General features: G+C 36.7%; 1 protein-coding gene and 1 pseudogene across 4 annotated transcripts in view; both read right to left on the minus strand.

The window, feature by feature from the left end:
* The window catches only part of LOC129771710 (calcium-transporting ATPase type 2C member 1), a 188,331-nt gene that overhangs the window by 129,368 nt on the left and 39,029 nt on the right, over positions 1-19,934 (minus strand). The window lies entirely within an intron of this gene.
* Positions 8,044-8,209, minus strand: LOC129772298 (U4 spliceosomal RNA; annotated as a pseudogene).

A 19,934-nucleotide genomic window follows, 5' to 3' on the forward strand; every position in this document is an offset into this window, starting at 1 on the left:
GCTCGTTCGCCATGGACAAAAACAGGTGGTAGTCACTTGGTGCAAGGTCCGGACTATACGGCGGATGCAAAAGAACCTCCCATCCGAGCTCCCGGAGCTTCTGGCGCGTTACCAAAGAAGTGTGTGGCCTGGCGTTGTCCTATATTTTCTGTTCGTGTATCGAGCAAAAAATTGCTAGATAAATTTCCTGTCTAATGGTATATAACACATATGTCGCAATAACGATTTTGAGTAATATGCGTTTGAAATCTCATAATGAATCGTTACATTTTTCATAGAGTGACTCCCTACATAAAAATAAAACACATAGTCCTATGTCAATAGCGTTCTATTTACCGAGTTTTATTAACATTTTTGCATTTTCAGATTTTTTTACAAATTCACGATTTTTACAAATATTTCATAAATTGGAAAAAATTACGTGGAAAAAAGGTCAATTCAAAATACTGTAACTTGAATTGAACATTTCGTTCGTATTTTTGACGTAGCTCTACGCCTTTCAGCAAGAAAGCCAAATCATAAAACAGGTCACCTTTTGTATGAAATAGTTTTTTCGTTAACAACTATTTTTACTGTTTTACTGCAAAAGGTGTTTTGATGATTTGCATACCTATCAAATCGGAAATTCTCTAGGATTTGTGTGGTATGTTATAGATGAAGATTCCTTAACAGGAATAAGGAATGTTGTAATTCATGCTTCATAATTCCTGAAATATTGCATCGTAAGTCCCATCCTTTAGTGATTCTCTTGTATGTAAAAAAATAGTTGACCAGCAACGAAGCGATTAGTTTTCTTCTAATCGTGAAGTAGGTAATATTCACAACCAAAGAAAGAAGAACCAGAAATGAAACAGCGATTTAAAAGCAGCAACATAAACAGCCAAAACATCGGTAGCAGCAGGATTTCAACTTACCTGTCACAACCTCATCCTGAAATACAACGCGTATGTTACTGCTTCTCTCATTGACGATTCATCAGTCATTCAGCTTGCTTTTCAAATTGCCTTTCATCTTTTCAAGTTTTCCAAATTGGCCTTTCTCAAGGCTATAGACGAATGAACTGAGAATGTTGAAAGCCTCTTATAATTAAAAACTTCATCATCATCTGCTTCGCTCCTGTCACAACATGTTTTATTTCACTGTTTACCAAGCAGAAGGAGTTAATTTATCATTTATTTTAAGAACTATTATTCCAGAAGAATTTCCGCTGTGGACTTTCAAGTTCAAGCATCCAGAGGTACGTTCCGGAGAACCGAGCGCCACCCGACCGGGAATTCCACGCTTATGCTATCGATCCAACAAACAGAGATGCAATTTCGTTCGGTGGAAGCATAGCGTCGATTTTCATATTGTCTGGAAGAGAGTGCTTCTGTATTCTTGCACCACACGCACACATTAGTGTTGGTTTTATGCGCTACCAAAGGTAGATAAAAGTGGCCATCGATCCAACAAACTTAGAATAAATGAATACTTAGTACAATGAATTATGAAATGAATATTTAGTGCAATGCGTACATTGATATAAGGAAACAAATTGCTGCATATAGTCAGCTACTGTATTGTTCTCGTGAGGGCACGAACGAATCATCAATCAACCATCTCCAACTGCAAACTGCAACAGAATCGCACAAACCATCGGTTCTTTTCAGATTTTCGGCTTTTTTTCTGCATCATAGTATTTTCAACTCCTTTGGGTGGTTCGTCACTTTACTTCCATTTTTTGAAGAATGTCAGGAGTGAGAATTGGACTCGTGGCCTTTGGCGTGAGAGGTATGGATCTTACCACTACGCCTGATCGCATTCTCAGTAGAGTTGTTTATGAAATTTTAAAAATAATATCCAAGTGATAAGTAAAATTAATTGAATAAATTAATTTCGTAGTCCTACGTCAATAATGTGGTCGCATCCCTGACATGATTCCCTCTATTTTGTTTGTTATGACAATTTTTGTTTTGTCTTATTTTGTCACAAAATATATTTTGGCGAGCTTTCCGTTCAGAGTTATATATTGTTGTGTGTTTCATTGTTTTTAATTTAAAATTAATCCTTACTGATAATTGCTAGAAAGTAAAGCCAGCATAAAAAAACGCACTTTTTATAAGGAAATAATTTTACAGATAAAAGCTGTAGCTGTGTATGAGATTCGAAATACTTAAGAGTATTATAAAAAATAGAATAGAATGGCAGCATTAATGATAAAAAATTATATCAGTTGATATATCAGGAAGGTATTGCCAAATGTTTAAAAGGGTTCAAATGAAATGAAAAAATGTCCCCTTTGGGTAATCAGAACCATAATTCAGAACAGCGCAAAAGCTCTTCTTCTTCTCGAATGATATAAACGTTCCTAAAGGAACTTCGCTCGTCTTCTCAACGTATTATTTTGCTTCGACGCACAGTACATTCGCAATTTTAATAATAAGATTGTTAAAATCACTCTTCTTCATTAACGACGGATAATCTAAGTGGCGATTAACCGACATCGATTAACGAGCGGCTAAAAAGTATTCGATTAGTTGAAGAAGGATGATTATAAAAATCGAACACCACTGGATAGGAATGTATTGAAAGATAACAACGACTTGATGTTCTTTGAATGACTAAAACACAAAGTTTTGAAGCTCAGTCAACCTTTACTGAAATAATCAATTAATACTTAGATTAAATCCTCATTACAATTATACGAAACTAGCTGACCCGGCAAACGTTGTTCTGCCATATAAATGATTTCGAGAGAATATTTTGGTTGGTAAAAAAAATAACTAATATATTTCAAAAGAGTTTGTGTGTTATCATTCAGATCTTCAAAATTTATCTGATGAATGATTTTCACTGCGAAACATGCGTAGTCGATTTTTCAAATAATTCTATACATCTTTCATATTTTCCAAAGTGTTCTATCATTCTAATTTGGTCAAAGACAAACTCAACGATATATAGACGACGCAAATCTGATCAGTTGCTCTCCGGTGACGTGAGAAAAACATTGCTCTATATACAGGTCGGACTCGATTATATGTGATTCTATTATATACAATTTTGGACTCGATTATGTACAGTTTGAAAAAAAATTTTTTTTTTGAATTTCAAATATGACCCATTTTAGGAAACAAATGTAACCTTTCAACGTTAAAGTGAAATTCGAGTGGCTATTATATGTACAGTGGGGTAAAAATCATGATTGCAGCGAAATCAAGATAGATAGAAGTTGGGTATCAAAGAACAAATTGTAGAGCTGTTAGAGAACTTTAACTAATTTAAATGATTCACCACTATATCCTGTACTAAATTTTCTCATATTTCTAATGGAAGCAACAGAATCGCCCACTGAAATTCATCGGTCCTTTACCGAGCCACCAAAACTTTCCGCTGAAAAGTTATTTTTGAAATTTCGATGCATTCTAAAATACTGTCCTATGTAATAAAAAATGAATTGATTTAGATAATTTATTTGCTAGAAGAAGGCTTGTTAGAAATTAGAAATGTGTTCGGTCTTATTGGTGATGATGATGATGTTTTAAATTACAAAGGCTTCTAACCTTTCTCGATTCATTTGCTTCTAGCCTTGAAAAAGGCCATTGGTAAATCCACGTTGTCACTACGCTCTGGTCGCTAGTTGGATGTTTTTTTCCGATCGATCATTCAACTTTCGCAAATTCTAGCATTGTTTCCGGGTTAAAAGTGGCGTCGAAGTGCAGCGCATTTCAATCCGAATGAAAAGCAATATATTCCAGCAGTGAGAACTGTGTTCATCGGTAAAAAACTGAAGATGAAAATTTATTCTGCATCGGTCATCACTGCATAGTACAATTTTTGAATTATTTCTTTGAGAAATAATGTTTTTGTGAGCGTTGGAGATGTAAGTGGATAAGAGAAAACCTACTTGTTGCTCTAGACAGCGACCAATCAACAGTACATGTTAATGCTGAGAGTTTATTTGACAATTGGTTCAAATCGGTACAGCCAAAGCGCTCTCTGAAAATGCTTAACACGGAGCGAAACAAAATGCATGCACACATGATGGGTGTTCGAGCGACACTCCCAGGACATTTTTAGTGTGCGCTAGACACCCCAAAATCTGAAGTTTGTAGTAATAAAAATAGAAATCTTCGGTTCGGTAGAAAACCCAAAATCAAAAGTTTTTCAGTAATTAAAACTAAAAGAAATCCCAGTTGACTGCAGCCTCTTGCATTTAAATAAGTCCGTTTTGAGAAGAGATAACATTGACAAAGCTCTGCCTTGGACTTAACTTCTTATCTATTCCTTATAGAAAAGTTTGTGGCACAAATTGTTCGTATATATTTCCAACAACAAATAGCGTATAGTTTTGTTAGACTAGTTCTGAAACTTATGAACTTTGCAGAGAACGTTTCTAACGGTAAAAATATGTTTAAAGGCGATTTTAGCCACCAAACGTCATATGTTGTATGTGGAACACAATAAAGAAATGCTGGAGAGGAAATTAAATATTAATGAACTGAATGATAACAGCTCACGGAGAAACACATGGTTTACAAGGCTTCGCGCATAGAGTGAAGTAATCATCTATACATATTAGGCTGTCAAAAAAGTCCTGCGGTATTTTTTTTGAATTTTCATTTGTTCATAAAATTAGTTACAATCATCTGTTTTAAGTCAAATATGCGCCGTTTTGTTCGATGACTTGTTCCCAACGAGATGCCAACTTCATAATACCCCTGTTATAGAAGCTCGCTTCCTTATTTCCAAAAAACTCGGATAGCCAATTTTCACAGGCCTCTTTTGTGGCTAACTTCTGACTACCTAGCTCGTTCGCCATGGACAAAAACAGGTGGTAGTCACTTGGTGCAAGGTCCGGACTATACGGCGGATGCAAAAGAACCTCCCATCCGAGCTCCCGGAGCTTCTGGCGCGTTACCAAAGAAGTGTGTGGCCTGGCGTTGTCCTAATGGAAGACAATGCGGCCTCTATCGATACGTCGATATGGTCAAAGATGTTTTTTTGCGTCAACGTGTGTGGCACCCATACATCGAGCTTCTTTGTGAATCCAAGCTTCTTCAAATGGTTAATAACGGTTTGATGACTTATCCCCAGCTCTTGGCCGATGCTACGGCTGCTACTATGCTACTATACTCGACGACAGGCCTTCCGGAGCGTTTATTGGCAGCTTGAGATGCATTTTTGCCTTTGTCATAGTAGTACTGTAAAATATGTCGGATTTTCTCTTTATTTTGCTCCTCTCTAAGAGGGGCTGCCAAACAAATGAAACATGAATTTCTGAATTACTCGAGAATTAATCAAGCAAATGAAACCAAATTTGGCATGTGGAGGTTTTAGGATGCAATAAATGTTTCTATGGTACTCCTCCTGCTCTCTAAGGGTGGGCTGTCATACAAATGAAAAACACAAATTTCTGCATAACTCGAAAACTAATCAAGCAAATGGAACTAAATTTGGCATGTGAAGTTTTTACAGGGCACGAAACGTTTCTATGGTGAATACACTCCCCCCCATTCTAAGGGGGGCTGCCATACAAACGAAACACAAACTTCTGCATAACTCGAGAACTAATCAAGCAAAATTTGGGATGTGAGGGTTTTTGGGTATGAGAAATATTCCTATAATGGTATGACACCCCTTCCTCCTCTGGAATGGAGAGATGGTCACATAAAAATGTTACACATATTTCAATCAAAAATGTTCCAACCAAACATGACAATTGAAAATTTTCGGAAAACTCAGAAGGAAAAAGGGAAAATTAAATTCCCATATGTTCTTCAATTACATAGTGACAAGTGCTGTTAATACATTTGATGTTTGCGCAAACGAAATTGATCTTTTTTCGAAACTGGAAATGGATTTTAATGTGATGAAACGCACTTATATATCTTCTTTTATCTATACCAAAAAAGGGTTCGCCGGATGTGTTAATAAGAGCAGAACTCGAGGTAGGAATTGTCCGATTTAGGGCTGTCTTTATTCTATCGTATTTTATGTACAAAACATTTATTCCATGTAACGGAGAAACATGTTATTTGCAAGTGATTGAAAAATCTTGAACGAGAATTGTGTCTGAAAATAATCTGATATTATAATGATGAGTTTTGTTAGAAATACTAGGAATTTTATAGTAAAAGGTAAATTCAACGGGGTCGAATAGAAGATCAATCAATGAACAGTTCTGCGATTGGACCCATTAACTTGCTCATAGTAAGAAAACGTGAATGTTTGAAGGCATTGATAACAAAAAACAAATTTTGGGCGGGACGAAGTTTGCCCAAATAGGGCACCTCGGTGGAGCCGCCTAGTATCACATTCGATCAAGTATCGTGCGCTTCCATTTTTTTGGATAACGACATCACTTCTGGGAAACATTTGGTTGAACTATGTCAATGGAACAAAGGACGCTATAAGACCCCAAAAATACAACACTCAGCGCAATAGTTGCTTAAACGCTAGAACCTTCAAGAATAGTCACCACTTCAGCTCTAGAAAACCGATGGTTAGCAGAAGCATAAACAATCTTATGTAGCTCACGCTTTGTTGCTTCCTCCTTTTCCAGAACTCTAACTCCATCATCGTTCCCTTTATCGGCGTTCCAGACCCTCAGACGAGGGTTCTTACGGCTAAACGAGGCTCCTGACGTCAGTTCTAATGTGCATTAATGTTCACATATCCATGTGAACATACAGTTCACGCTCATCATAGCTTTGCGAGTTCAAGCTTCCGGAAGTGTAGTCCTTCAGTGCGAAATAATAAACTACCTAAAAAGCAACACAAACAGTCAGAACTACATCAATAGCAAACACGTCGGTAGCTGCTGCACTCGTGTACTCCTCCTCCTCCCACGTACTTGGTTGACCCGAATCCCGTTCCTTTGTGCCTATAGTGTTTGTGGGGGGTACCTTCTCAATTAAACACGTGTCCCTCACTGTCTGATTGTTTCACAAGGAACGCGAGTTGTCATGATTCCGACAACACTGCTGCCGTGGCAAAAACATGGCAAAACAGAATCAACAGCGAGGCCTGCCTGCAGCAAAGCGTGTGGTAGCATTTCGCAGCACGTACGCGCGCTACTGACGTGTTCATATGCACACAGGTGGACCCTAGGTTTATGTCGCAGGACATGTACACGAGCCTCTCAAACATTGCCCACACACACATATATTGTAGAGCCGATCATAAGGACGAGGGAACAGCGGCAGATTAACGTGTGGCAGATAAAGCACAACCCGGTTGCAGTTCTTGCTTGCTGTTGTGATGTGAGTGGGAGTTCTCTGTCCGCACCGGGAAAGAAAAACGAACGATGTAAACTAACCTCACAAACATAATCGAGCATCCGGAAAGCAGGTCCGGAGAGAGACTATGAGGTATTGGGGAGACTGGTTTCGTATTGTTATAAGTGGTTCGTTTGAAAATTTAATGTGCTATTAAAACATGCTTTTTTCGCTTTTTTTCAAAAGCTATTTACATAAATGCTATCAAAAGTGAAGAGGTTTCCCAGTTGCCGGTTTAATTTGGTGTGGTTCACAGGTCATAAACACTGGCATTGTGAAAGCGTTCGTTAGTTAGCATAAGTAGCACTGCTGCTTCCACTGTCGCTTTTCTGCACTTGATGGGGGGACACTTTTGTGTGTTTGAGTTTTCTTCCAGTTTTTCGTGATTGCTTCAAGAGATCTTCGGTGCAGCACAGTTTCCCCTGGCAGCAATTCCCATAGCACTGTCGCTGCTGCTGATAAGAAAGTTTACACTTGGTAGAAGCACCTCGAAGTGTTGAAAAACGGCGCGACACTTGAAGAACAATATGTCTCGCAATTACGTGAAAATTTTCACGACAGAATTGCTTTGGAGTTTCTTTGTGAGGAATAAGTTAGCGGCAGGCTTGCATCCGTGGCAACGGATTCAAGGTTACCATTCGGATGTAATGATTCTGCAACGATGATATTCCCAGCTCAATCATACAGAACAAAAACTATGGGTGGGTTATACCTATGATATAACCGCAAGGCCGTTGGCTTACTCATAAGACGCGACGCGAGACAAGACATAACACTTATTGTTCTTACTTAATTAAACGAATTAAAATTTATGTCGACCGGTTTCGGGCGCGAAGCTGCCCATCTGCAGGACAATGTCCGACCGTTGGCTTAGTAATCATTTGTGTTTTCAACTGGCAATAATCGCACTTCGGATTACCTCATTGGTTACGATATCGCCACAGTGCGAAGCTATCATTTGTGTGTATTAACCCATTACTGCCCAGATGTAGGTTATGTTTACTTTGCGACTTTTGCGGGAAACTCGAACTTTGCAAGCTTCAATACACAACAAAACAACTAAAAATCACAGATACAATGACACAGATACAAAAAACACTCTTAAATTGTCATGTGATATCATTTAAATGGCGCTTAACACTTTAGTTTCATCAAAAACAGTTTTTCAAAAACGGGCATTTTTGAGTATTAAATTTCACACGCTGGACACTAATGGGTTAATTAAATTATTGATTAAACCAGTAAATGAATGAATCAATTTACAAATTCAATTCTAAAACAAATTCTAATTCAGATCAATTCATGCATTGTTATAGAATAAAGTTGCCTTCTAAATGGCAACAAGTTTGCGAACAAAACGGCGTATATTTGACTTAAATTGGATAATTTTAAGTATGTAAAATGAAGCGTCAAATTTTGATCAGAAATACGACATTTCTTTTTCCCCAACCCTATATTTGGTAACACTGACAAGACACGACGAAATGCTTGCATTAAAAAGCGCGAATGATTCGCAAATTTGAAGAGATTGTTGAATTAACTCTCAGCGTTAACATGTACTGTTGATTGCTCGCTGTCTACAACGACACTGAAACACTGAACTTATTTAATATCCATACAGTTTTGCAGTAGCTACATCTCTAACTTTTGCAAAAACACTATTTCCCAAAGGAACATTTCACAGATTATGCTATGCAGCACTTCTCGCAAAATGGCAACAGAATGTCCGAACCGAATCGGTTGTGTTGTAGCGACTGCAGCAGCTGCCGCTGCAGAACAAATTTTGACCTACGGTTTTTACCCGGAACCAATGCTCGAATTCACAAAAAAAACTAAATGATCGATAGGAAAAAGGTCACTCCTTAATTCACACATAGGCTGATGGTTTGCGTGGTTTTATGGAAGCAGCTGGGGATGATTAATTCATAGTTCACTCTTGTTATCGCGAGAACAATACACAAGCTATCGCGAATAGAGGCCCTAATGCCAAAGCACATCCAAACTAGCGTTGCCAGAAAAGATGTTTTTTCTCATGTTAAAGACAAATGCAAAATAAAAGCACTTTTTTTAGGAGTGTTAAAATGCTTGGATGTATGGAGCAGGCTTGTCATTCTCTCAGACTGAATGTCACACTGGAATTGTCCTGAAAAAATCCAAAGGATGCCTAACAGAAGTTAAGCCAAAGCCGGCTGGGTTCTAAGGTTGTTCCACACGACCACATTTACCCCAATCATATGTCCGTTTTACGTACATAACACAAAAAAGCGGTCTCGTGAGAGATATTTAACTCACGGTTTAGCTCTCTCAAGCTTGAATAATGATTTTCGAACACTATTACTTTTATTTTGTCGATGTTTCCCTTAGTTGAAGAGGTGGAGGATCGTCCTTGAGGTGACAAATCGTTCATCTCTTCTCGGCCGTTTTTGAATGTCTTGTATCATACATACACTCGTGTTTTCGACATAGTTGAGTCACCATTTTTTTAATTAAGGACTCAATTCTCGGTTACCAGAATGACTACTTTGAAATCTATGCAAAAAAAAATGAATACATTTTTATCATCAATGTAATAAATTTTCTTTGTACATAATTTATTGAAGTTTTCAAAACTGCTTTTCGATTTGTGTTTCGATTTTCATTCAAACAACAATATCACTGTATTGAAAGATTCTACAGGAAAATCAAATCAAATGAAAGCTGGTTGATGAGGCCTAATCGGATTTGCTATTGAATCAGTTAGTTATAAATTTGTTAGTCCACAAAATCTTTGAAAAGAAAGAAATCGATTTTAATTTTTTTTTTGCGATATTTTAGTCCACTGTATCCACAAAAGAAAAAAAAATTATCATAAAATATTCCAAAATTTGAGAGTTATGCTTTGAAATGATTAACATCCCATCTTCATGCGTTCATTCCTTGTACAAAAAAAAATTAGTTCATCATTTGTATTAAAAACAAACCGACAGCTACTTTTCGAGCAACCCAATATATAGCACTCCTCAAAATGGACCGACCAAAAATAGTGAAATACTACTGAGAAAACAGCCATAGCTATACACCGTGTTTATAATTCTGTCCAAGGAAAATGAGAAAAATAAGAAAACGAAGCCATCATTTAAATATTACCTCACTCTAGTCAGCCTCAGTCTAACACCAGCTAGCGAGTAGATTACAGTCTTTTCTAATGTGGGTGTCACATACAACGGTTTTGCTCGATACAATGGAACATATTGCAAACTGTTTAGTTCTTGAAGAGAAGCGAAACATGAATCATTCGCCCTTTTCAAGGACAGCAGAACTTTCTACTGGAGATTTATTTCAAAAACATGCATTCGATGCATTCTAAAGTAATATCTTCATATTTTTGCCGGGAGATTTTGTAGATTTAGAATCGTATTGGTGACTTTTTCCGATCGATCCTTTCATTCTCGTGAATGATAGTATTATTTCCGGGTTAAAAATGGCGCCAAAGTGCACTGTGCACTTTAGGTCGGATGTGAAAAATGTATTTTCCAGCGGTGAGAGCTGTGTTCTGCGATAGAAATCTGAAGCTGAAAATTTGTTCCGCATCGGTTGCTGTCGCAGCCGCCACTGCACAACCGATTCGGTTCGGATTTTCTGTTGCCGTTCTGCGAAAGTTGCAGAGTGGTATTTGTGATTTTTTTAGAAATAGTGGTTTTAAGAGCATTGAAAATGTGATTTTGCCAAAAAACTGAAAATCTATTTGGTTCAATTCTATTATTGTCGCTCTGAATAGTGAGCATTCAACAGTACATGTTAATCCTGAGGCTGAGAGTTCATTTGACGATTCTCAAATTTCATTTTCGTTCTTTTACGAATCGATTGCACCACTAATTGCAAGATTTTGTTTGTTCACATTACATCTGCATTGTATAAAAATATAAAAAGATGCTATATTATAAAATTTGTATTTACTGATCGCAGAGATATTTGCATCAATCGATTGAAAATATTTCTCAGCACCTATTACAACGAAGAAAATTATATATTTTTTAAACAAACTTTTGAACAATTGAAAAACGTTAAGCATTACCTAAACAAAAATCTAACGTCCTGATTGATCAGAAAATGATCAAGTAACGTATAGACAAGCGCAATCCGTGCCCTTAGACACATATTCCTCTACTTTTTCTGATCAGTACTTTTTTATACCACCTTTGGAAAGTTCAGACCTATCTACGTATATTATCAGAATTTCAGGAACGGAAATCGTTCGATTCGAAATTCGAGATATATAATATTTTCCCATTTTTATGCTGCTTTCGACGAATGAACTTATTACAAAAATTACTTTCCAGTCACTACACAGTGGTCCAAAAGTGCAAAAACGTGATCGTGAGGGATTTCTCCAAAACGGTAAATTTTACGTATATGATGTCTTCGGAGAAGTTTTAAAGTACAACGAGGGCCACCTTTTGAGGGCTGCCATTTTGAAATGACTCCCCCTAAAAGTGAGATCCAAAATCCATTTTTTTTCAGCTTAAGAGATAGGAAGTTGGTGTCTTCATAAAAATTATAGCTCTTATCAAAACAAACAATTTTGCTGAAAACATCAACTTTCTATCTATTCAGGTAAAAAGTCATGGGACATTTTTGGTGAAAAGCACCAAAAAATCATATTTTCGTCCTAAATTTTCCTCTTGATTTTTTACAATTTTACAATGGATAACGTAGATGGAGGCCTTCCTTTAAATTAAGTGTAACTTTTGAGGATACAGGTGGATACAGACACTTGAAGTGTGGTTTTGCAGCATTTTGCTTGTTTTTTAATTTGTAATCGGTTTGGTCTGCCCCAATCTGCCCCTTTATGAAATATCCTAGTTCAAAAATAGGTCAATTTTAACATAAAAACTCCAATATCTCCAATTATATAAGAGATAGAAAAAAAACAACGTGCGTCAAAAATGTGTGTTTTGACTAGGCAAAAAAGTTCTCTAAACATTGTAAACTTGTAGAAAAATCAAGAGGAAAAGTTAGGACGAAAATATGATTTTTTGGTGCTTTTCACCAAAAATGTCCCAGAACTTTTTTACCGGAATAGATAGAAAGTTGATGTTTTCAACAAAATTGTTTGTTTTGATAAGAGCTATATCCTATATATAGCTACTTCCTATCTCTTAAGCTGAAAAAAATGGATTTTGGATCTCACTTTTAGGGGGATTCATTTCAAAATGGCAGCCCTTAAAAGGTGACCCTCGTTGTACTTTAAAACTTCTCCGAAGACATCATATACGTAAAATTAACCGTTTTGGAGAGATCCCTCACGATCACGTTTTTGCACTTTTGGACCACTGTGCGCTGGTCCGATTTTCGATTTTTAACAGCAAATAAAAGGTATTTTTAACGAATTTATAGGAAAATTGTTGATTGACATCAATTTGAGTCATATTAGTATGCGTCTATGTTCGACAAAGAAAAGAAATCCACGAGTAGGATATTTTTTCTACCGTTGCGCAGTCATTCTTTCCGTCGCAAGTTTAATTTTTAATTAGCATCCCCTTCCGGCTCACAATTGAATTCGGTTCGTCAATTCAATTCACATTTAATATCGTAGCAGTCCGAAGAATTATGGGACGGGTTGAGGGACGAGTCGAGGCCGATACCAATCATCATTGGTTTTCGGTGTTTTGCGCTTTGGGATCGAATTAAATTTCTACTCCGTTAGCCTCGATGATCATCATCATCATCATCACGATGGCGATGACAATGGTGGTGATGGGGGCGGAGTGGGAGTGGCTGCAACAACACAAATGTTGACAAGGCATGATTTCCGCGCGCGAGCCGAAATCAGAAAGTAATGGCTTCGTGTTGATTTTTATGGAAGTTGGCTTTTTCCTCTCTGTTTCTCTCTCTCATCAAGTTTTCCCAATGTTACGCATCGTACGGATTCTACACCGATCACATAATGTGTCCCGATAGAGGTTCGTTCGGAAATGGAACTGATGGGAAGAAGCGAGAAATAAAACAGAAAAACGCAGCAGCTGCTCCCATCCACACGCGGCTATGAATTCTGGTTTGCATGTGTCCTTATATCGATCCGTTTCGTCGGAAATAGACTACGGAAGGACGGTAGATAAAGAAAAACAACGGCATCGCTAATCGAAAATTATGCCACACGGCAAACATTCTGGAGTATGAATGACTAAGGATATTTCGTTATGATAACGGTTGAATATTGAACATTTCCATCGATTCTCGTTCTCGCATCCGTAATGGAAGTGCCATCCCGGAGGCTATGGAGGCGTCCTTCGCATGGAAGGTCATTTCAACATGTCATCGGCTCTAGTGGGTGGGGGAGGCGATTTGGGCGAAGTGGAAGTGGGCTGCGAAAGCCACACAATATGGAATCGGCAAACAGATACGACAGCGAAGTGGCGGGCTTATTGAAATTTCCAGTGCACTCGTAGGCCGGCACATGTGGCATGTTTTGTGCAGTTCAAGTGCCAAGAGTGGCATTGTAGTTATCATTATCATGTGTGAAGGGGTTCATTTTGTGTCACACATTGGCGTCCGGCACTCCGGCGTACTCTGGAGTGCCGGTTTCGCAGGACGAAAAAACGAGCTTCCGTTTTATAATCAACTAGAGTGTCGCTCCTCGTTGATCTCTTATGTCCCCCCAGTATTGATTCAATATTCGATTCTGGCATGAGAAGTGTGACGCTATGAATGTGTAAATGTAGAGGAAAAGTGATTTACTTATTGCGTCATTTTTCATCGAATTCGTTCACACAAGAAAGATATATACAACTTCTCTTATCTTAGCCGGTATTTCAAAATGACGACGGAAAATAATATAAATCTATTCGTGAGTGCTGGGGAATATCCCAAACTCACGAGATATTCGTTATGGTATGTCATCTTCGCGCGAAGAAACTTCCTCGTTCCTCGTTGAGCCTATATCAGAATGCTTCTTCTATGCATTTCTCACTGTTCCGCATATTTGCAGTTCAACATCCATTTCCTTGGTAGCGGCTCGTAACTGCATTCATTTCCAAACGAATCGCATTCATTTTCATGCTATTCTGAAACGTGAGGTGGGACAAATCGAGCGCAATATCAATCACCACTGGTTTTGTGCATGAGATCGAATTAATTTCCCACTCCATTGGCGTCGTTGACGGCCAATAATAATGCCACTGAATATGCCGCCAACGAATGCGGAGTGGACTTCTGACAATAGGTGGCATCACCATGGTCGTTTTGGAGGACCACCGGATTTTTAAAAAAGGACTAAGTCTTTCGGGTGCAAATTGAAAAACGGTCGCATCGTGAAAATTGGCCAATTTCTAGTGATTATTGCTCAATCATTTTATGATGGATTTTCGAGATATTTGCATCGATCGATTTGGGCACTCCATAGCAATTTATTACAATGGAGAAAATTGTGTATTTTATGAAATTAACTATCGAAAAATTGAAAAATTTCAAGCATTATCTAAACGAAAATCACGCGTTTTGATTGGTCGATTGGTACAAGCAATCTGTGCACTGTCAGTTGCTCATTCAATACCAACACGAGACTGTGCAATGAATTATGTGTTTGGTTTGTTTTTCTGCAATAAATCTAACTTTTTGATTGGTTCAATTTGCGCTTCCCCTGTTTCAATGTCTGAAAGGAGCAGACGGTGATTAGGGGAAATGAGGGGAATGTGGACAGCCTAAGCAAATCGCCTAATATTTCCAAACCAATACGGTCTAAATAACAAATGTGCTACACTTGTTTACTCTCAATGAATAATGTTTAATCATTATATCAAGCTTCAAATTACCAAAAATAACATAAAATAAAATATATGACTTTTGAACATTAAAATTTGATGCGGGGTGATTTGGACCGTCTGTGGGGTGATTTGGTCCAGTATGTGTTTCATCGAAAAAAAAAGATACTTATGTTTATGTAAAGTATTTGGGATAATGTTACAATCAGTAACAGTGTTCTGGGATCGATACCAGGTGTCTTGGCCAGATTCCAGACCAGAAAAAATGGATTGAGTCCATCACGAATTCTGCATGGATATTTTTGCTGTTTTTTTTTTCAAACAATTTCAATGCTTGGTTGAAGAAAATCCGTTCTTGATGGTCTGCGTTGCTCTTTCAAGTTCCTTCTTCTTCCAACGTTGTCTGTCGATCCTCTTGCTACCGTTTCCTTCCACCTGTCGAATTTTACCAAAGTTTTTCTACGTTAGGCACATACGGTACAACAATAAAAGGAGATGACATTATGAAAAATCCAAGTTGAACCGTACTTTTTGATATAAAAAGTAGGTCAAAATCACCCCGTATGTTCAACTCACCCCGTGTTACCCTACTCGTGTTCGTGCAGCTACTTGCCGTTTTCTGCGATTTTTATATTACAGTTTTACTCTAGACAGCGGACAGTGCATATTAATGCTCTGTTTATAGTTAATTTGGCAACGTCGCCTAAAGTGCCATTCGTCAATGAGAACGAATATCACAAGACATTTTATTGATGATGAAGGTTGCTACGATATCTTCTAATACCAACTGTATCGGATCGGTTTCGTGTGATGTTGATGTTTAAATATATCACTACCATTGCGAATCCTGAAGTACAAACTAGTCGACCGTAAATCACTCGCACGAAATTCAATGCAGGAAAGGAAAATATAACAAAGTTAGCTCCGCTTCGACTGGTCGATATTGTGAATTAAAGATACATTGACAAAAACGAAATAGGACCAGTTTATCTTTTTGTTCACGCGAGTACAAGAATCGATCATTGAACAACCATGTCTAGTTGCTTCCAAAATATCACGCAATTTTGGTGAAAATAACTTCAAAGCTGCAAAAAAATATTCAAATATTCAAATTTTTAAATAGATCACCACGAATGTTTGTTCTCGCAACATTCGAGAACAGGTCGTCTGATTTGAGCCGTCTATTTAGTTGTATTATTAATCCAATTGAAGCTCGCGTTGACACATTTAGCTCCGTGTTCCGTTGGTTTGAAGATTGTCCAATGGAGGAACTATTCATTCACCCTCCATATATACTTTCCATTATTTTTTCTTTATAGAACGCAGGAGCCATCTACCAGGGCCATATATGACAGATTTCGTATCCTAACGTAATCCTACGTCAACTATGCAGTCGTGTATCGGACACAACCGTCCTGTAACTTTTTTCCATTCAACATAGTACTTGTTGGATGATGTAGGATGAAGAGAACAACAGTTTTGAATGCATAACTCAGCGTAACAAACGTTCAATAAAAATTCCGTCGTATGGGAGTCAAGTAACCAGTAAGCATTAAACAATACTGCCCCAATATGCATGGTTGACACAACCACTGTTTCTTGTTTCTACCTGGATAATCAGGACTGTGAACAATTTATATAAAATAGTCTGTCTCCATTCAATAAATATTAACGGTCAAAAATGGTTCGGAGGGCTTGCAGGATGTTTGTTTTTTTAATTCAATAGAAAAACACACCTGGAGTTTACGTCAACTATGCATCTTCTTCTTGAATGACGTTAACGTTCCCTGTGGAACTTTTGCCGTCTCAACGTATGCATTAACTAGCCTCATTTATTAATACTTAGTTGAGATTTCTTAAGCCAAATAACACGACTTGAATGTTTTCCGAGGGGCAAGCTCTAGAATACGCGTGACCACAGTGCAAGTCGAAGGAAATTTCTCTGACGAAAAATACCCCGGCCAGAACGGGAATCGAACCCGAAAACCCGGCATGATAATCTGAGACACTAACTACTCGGCCACGGGTGCACTAGACGTCAACTATGCATATTTGGGCTGAATAGCCATGAATGAACAATTTCTCTGCATACAGAAAATAGCTTGCTATGGCTGTGAAAAACCTGAAGTTTGAACCAATTCCACACATTCAATATTCACTAGACCTTGCGCCTTGCGCGTTTTGTAATGTTTTCCCTAATGATAATTTTTACCGCTCGGATAATGAGGTAAAGGCAGCTATCGCGTCCTGGGTTCGAGAAAAGTCAGAAGAATTTTTCAGTTGAGTGTGTATAAAAACTTGTAACACGTTGGGAGAAATGTGTAATGCCTAACGGAAATTTGAAAAATAAATTAATGATTTTGGAGTTCACGATTTGTACTTCAATTTATTTTTTACTCAATTTTGCTATTTGTAAGATGTGATGTGAGCATTCATGTTAGTTTTGTTGAACTTTACTAGTACAAATGCACGAACACTTCAAATTAAATTAAATGTGAACATTGTGTGCATAACAGGACAAATTGTCACTTAAAAGAAAATTATGGTAATACTCAAAACGATCAATAAAAATAGGTTAAATTGAGCAAAAGTCAACCTCACACTCGCACCAGCTAGCGCCACATTTAATTCTGTATAATTTTCTGAAAAATCTGTATAAAAAATCTGTATCCGAAATTTGAGGGAAAACAATAAAAATAAAGGTTTATTTTCACTTTAAACTTATTTTTTTTTATTTATGGGTTGTTAAAGTCGTGTCAATACAACAAAATAAATCATAAAAAAGTTTTTCGCCTCTGAACTGTATGATGTTTCTATATGATTTTGTTGAACTGCGTCAACCAACCGGGAGCCAACCGATTTGGTATCCAACAGCTGGGACAAAGTTATATCCATTCAACTCACTCAATTTATGCCCCATAAGATTCGAGATGAGTAGCCTGAATTCGTAATCCAAGCCTTGTTTTTTACCTGTTTCGACGAATTATGAAAATTGGCGAATCAAATCATTAAGATATAGTAGCTTGACGAAATTTTGAGGGTTTATCAAAAAGTGCGAATGACGTTATTGATGAGTTGTAGAACAATGTTTAGGAACAGTATAATCGGTTTAGTCATAGGATCGTTTAAATGAGTCAATATACGATTGGCGGATTGATTATGGTCATACATAACTTACAATTCTATCTTACATAACATAGGTATCTATGTATTCAATTTAATATTTAATTTTTATTTAATATTTAAAATTGAATTTTTAAACAATCTGTAATTCTGTATATACAGATTTTGTATCAGAGATTTGGCGAAAAATCTGTAAAATACAGAATATTCTGTATATGAGGCAACCCTGCTGTCTTTCCTAATGCTGATATCACATACAACGGTTCTGATCCATATAAAAAAAGAATGGAAGGATGGGATATATCACACACTATTCAGTTCCTAAAGAGAAGCAAATTAACATTTACCCGAACGCGACAAATATCTGAATGCGACATTTACCCTAATACATCGTTTGCCCGAATGAAAAAAGAAAAAGAAAAAACAGACAAATCAGGTTATGATTTTTATCGAATTTCCTCATTGATACAACATGCAACAAAAATACGCAGCAAAATGAAAAACTGTAATGAGCAAATTTGAAAATGATGCGGAAGAATTTAAGAATTAATGAATTAATGTAGGCACAATAACAACATACCGTTCTCTTTCCTTTCCGTATTGTTCCTATTGTATTGTTCCGTATAGGCTAAGAAATCATTTAGAAATGAACACAGACTTTGGAATATTCTTCCGAAATTGAAGCAGGTACTTTTAACATGATAGATATAAAGCATGAATGTCTTAGAAATGTGAAAAGAATTAGCAAGAAAAAAATTGTAGTTTATTAACGCCACCGCAGCGCAATTTTTGTTTTAAATTTATTGTTTATCTGTATCTGCATTAGGCGTCGTTTACAAATTACGTAACGCGAGAAGGGGGTGGGGGGTCGAGATTGCGTTATTTACTGTGTATTAGAGAAGAATTAAGAAATTAAAAGAAAATAAAATTAAAAAAGACAATAAATTAGAAAAGAAAGAGAAGAGGCTGCATTTAGAAGAAGATTGACAAAGAGCTTTTTTATTTTAAATCACATCAGGATTCATGATTTGTGGCCAAAAATTATTGTTAACATACAAAATTTCGAAAATTCATAAAAATTCGATGCTCCACTAAGTTCGTCAAAAATAGTTTTACCATCTTGGGCTATTTTTAAAAAACATTTTAAAAACTAAAAAATTAAAAAATACGTATAAAATTTAAAAAAAATAAAAAGACAATAAATTAGAGATGTTTTTTTAAATATCTCGAGAATGGCTGCATTTAGAATTTTGACAAAGAGCTTTTTTATTTTAAATCACATCAGGATTCATGCTTTTTATGGCTAAAAATGATTGTTAACTGTTTTGGATTGTTTTTGAAATCCGAAGTTTCGAAAATTCATAAAAATTCGATGTTTTACAAAGTTTGTCAAAAATAGTTTTACCATCTTGAACTAATTTTTTTCTCTATAATATAAAAAATTAAAAAAATTAAAAATACATATTTAGGATATTGCAAATATTTTTTTGTTGTAAACAAAAAAAAGAATACTTTTTTTTTCTCAGTGTAATTTTTTCACATTTTATCATCAATACTATATAACTCTTTCTAGACACGGTATGACTCATAGCTTTAGAGATATAGATTATCAAAGATTTCTCTTACTAAAATCGATACGCACTCTTGAAAAGTTACACTTGAGCCAAAAAATTCCAAAAACTGTGGAAGACTCATATATTCACACCTTGTTTCCTCTTCATAGAAAACAGTCTAGACTCTTTTTTGGAAAAATTAAGAATGCAAAAAAGCTTAACTAGCCATTGTCTTCGCACCCACAAAGTTTGAATTCTGAGAA

Source organism: Toxorhynchites rutilus, chromosome 2, assembly GCF_029784135.1.
Source record: "Toxorhynchites rutilus septentrionalis strain SRP chromosome 2, ASM2978413v1, whole genome shotgun sequence".
Taxonomy (NCBI): domain Eukaryota; kingdom Metazoa; phylum Arthropoda; class Insecta; order Diptera; family Culicidae; genus Toxorhynchites; species Toxorhynchites rutilus.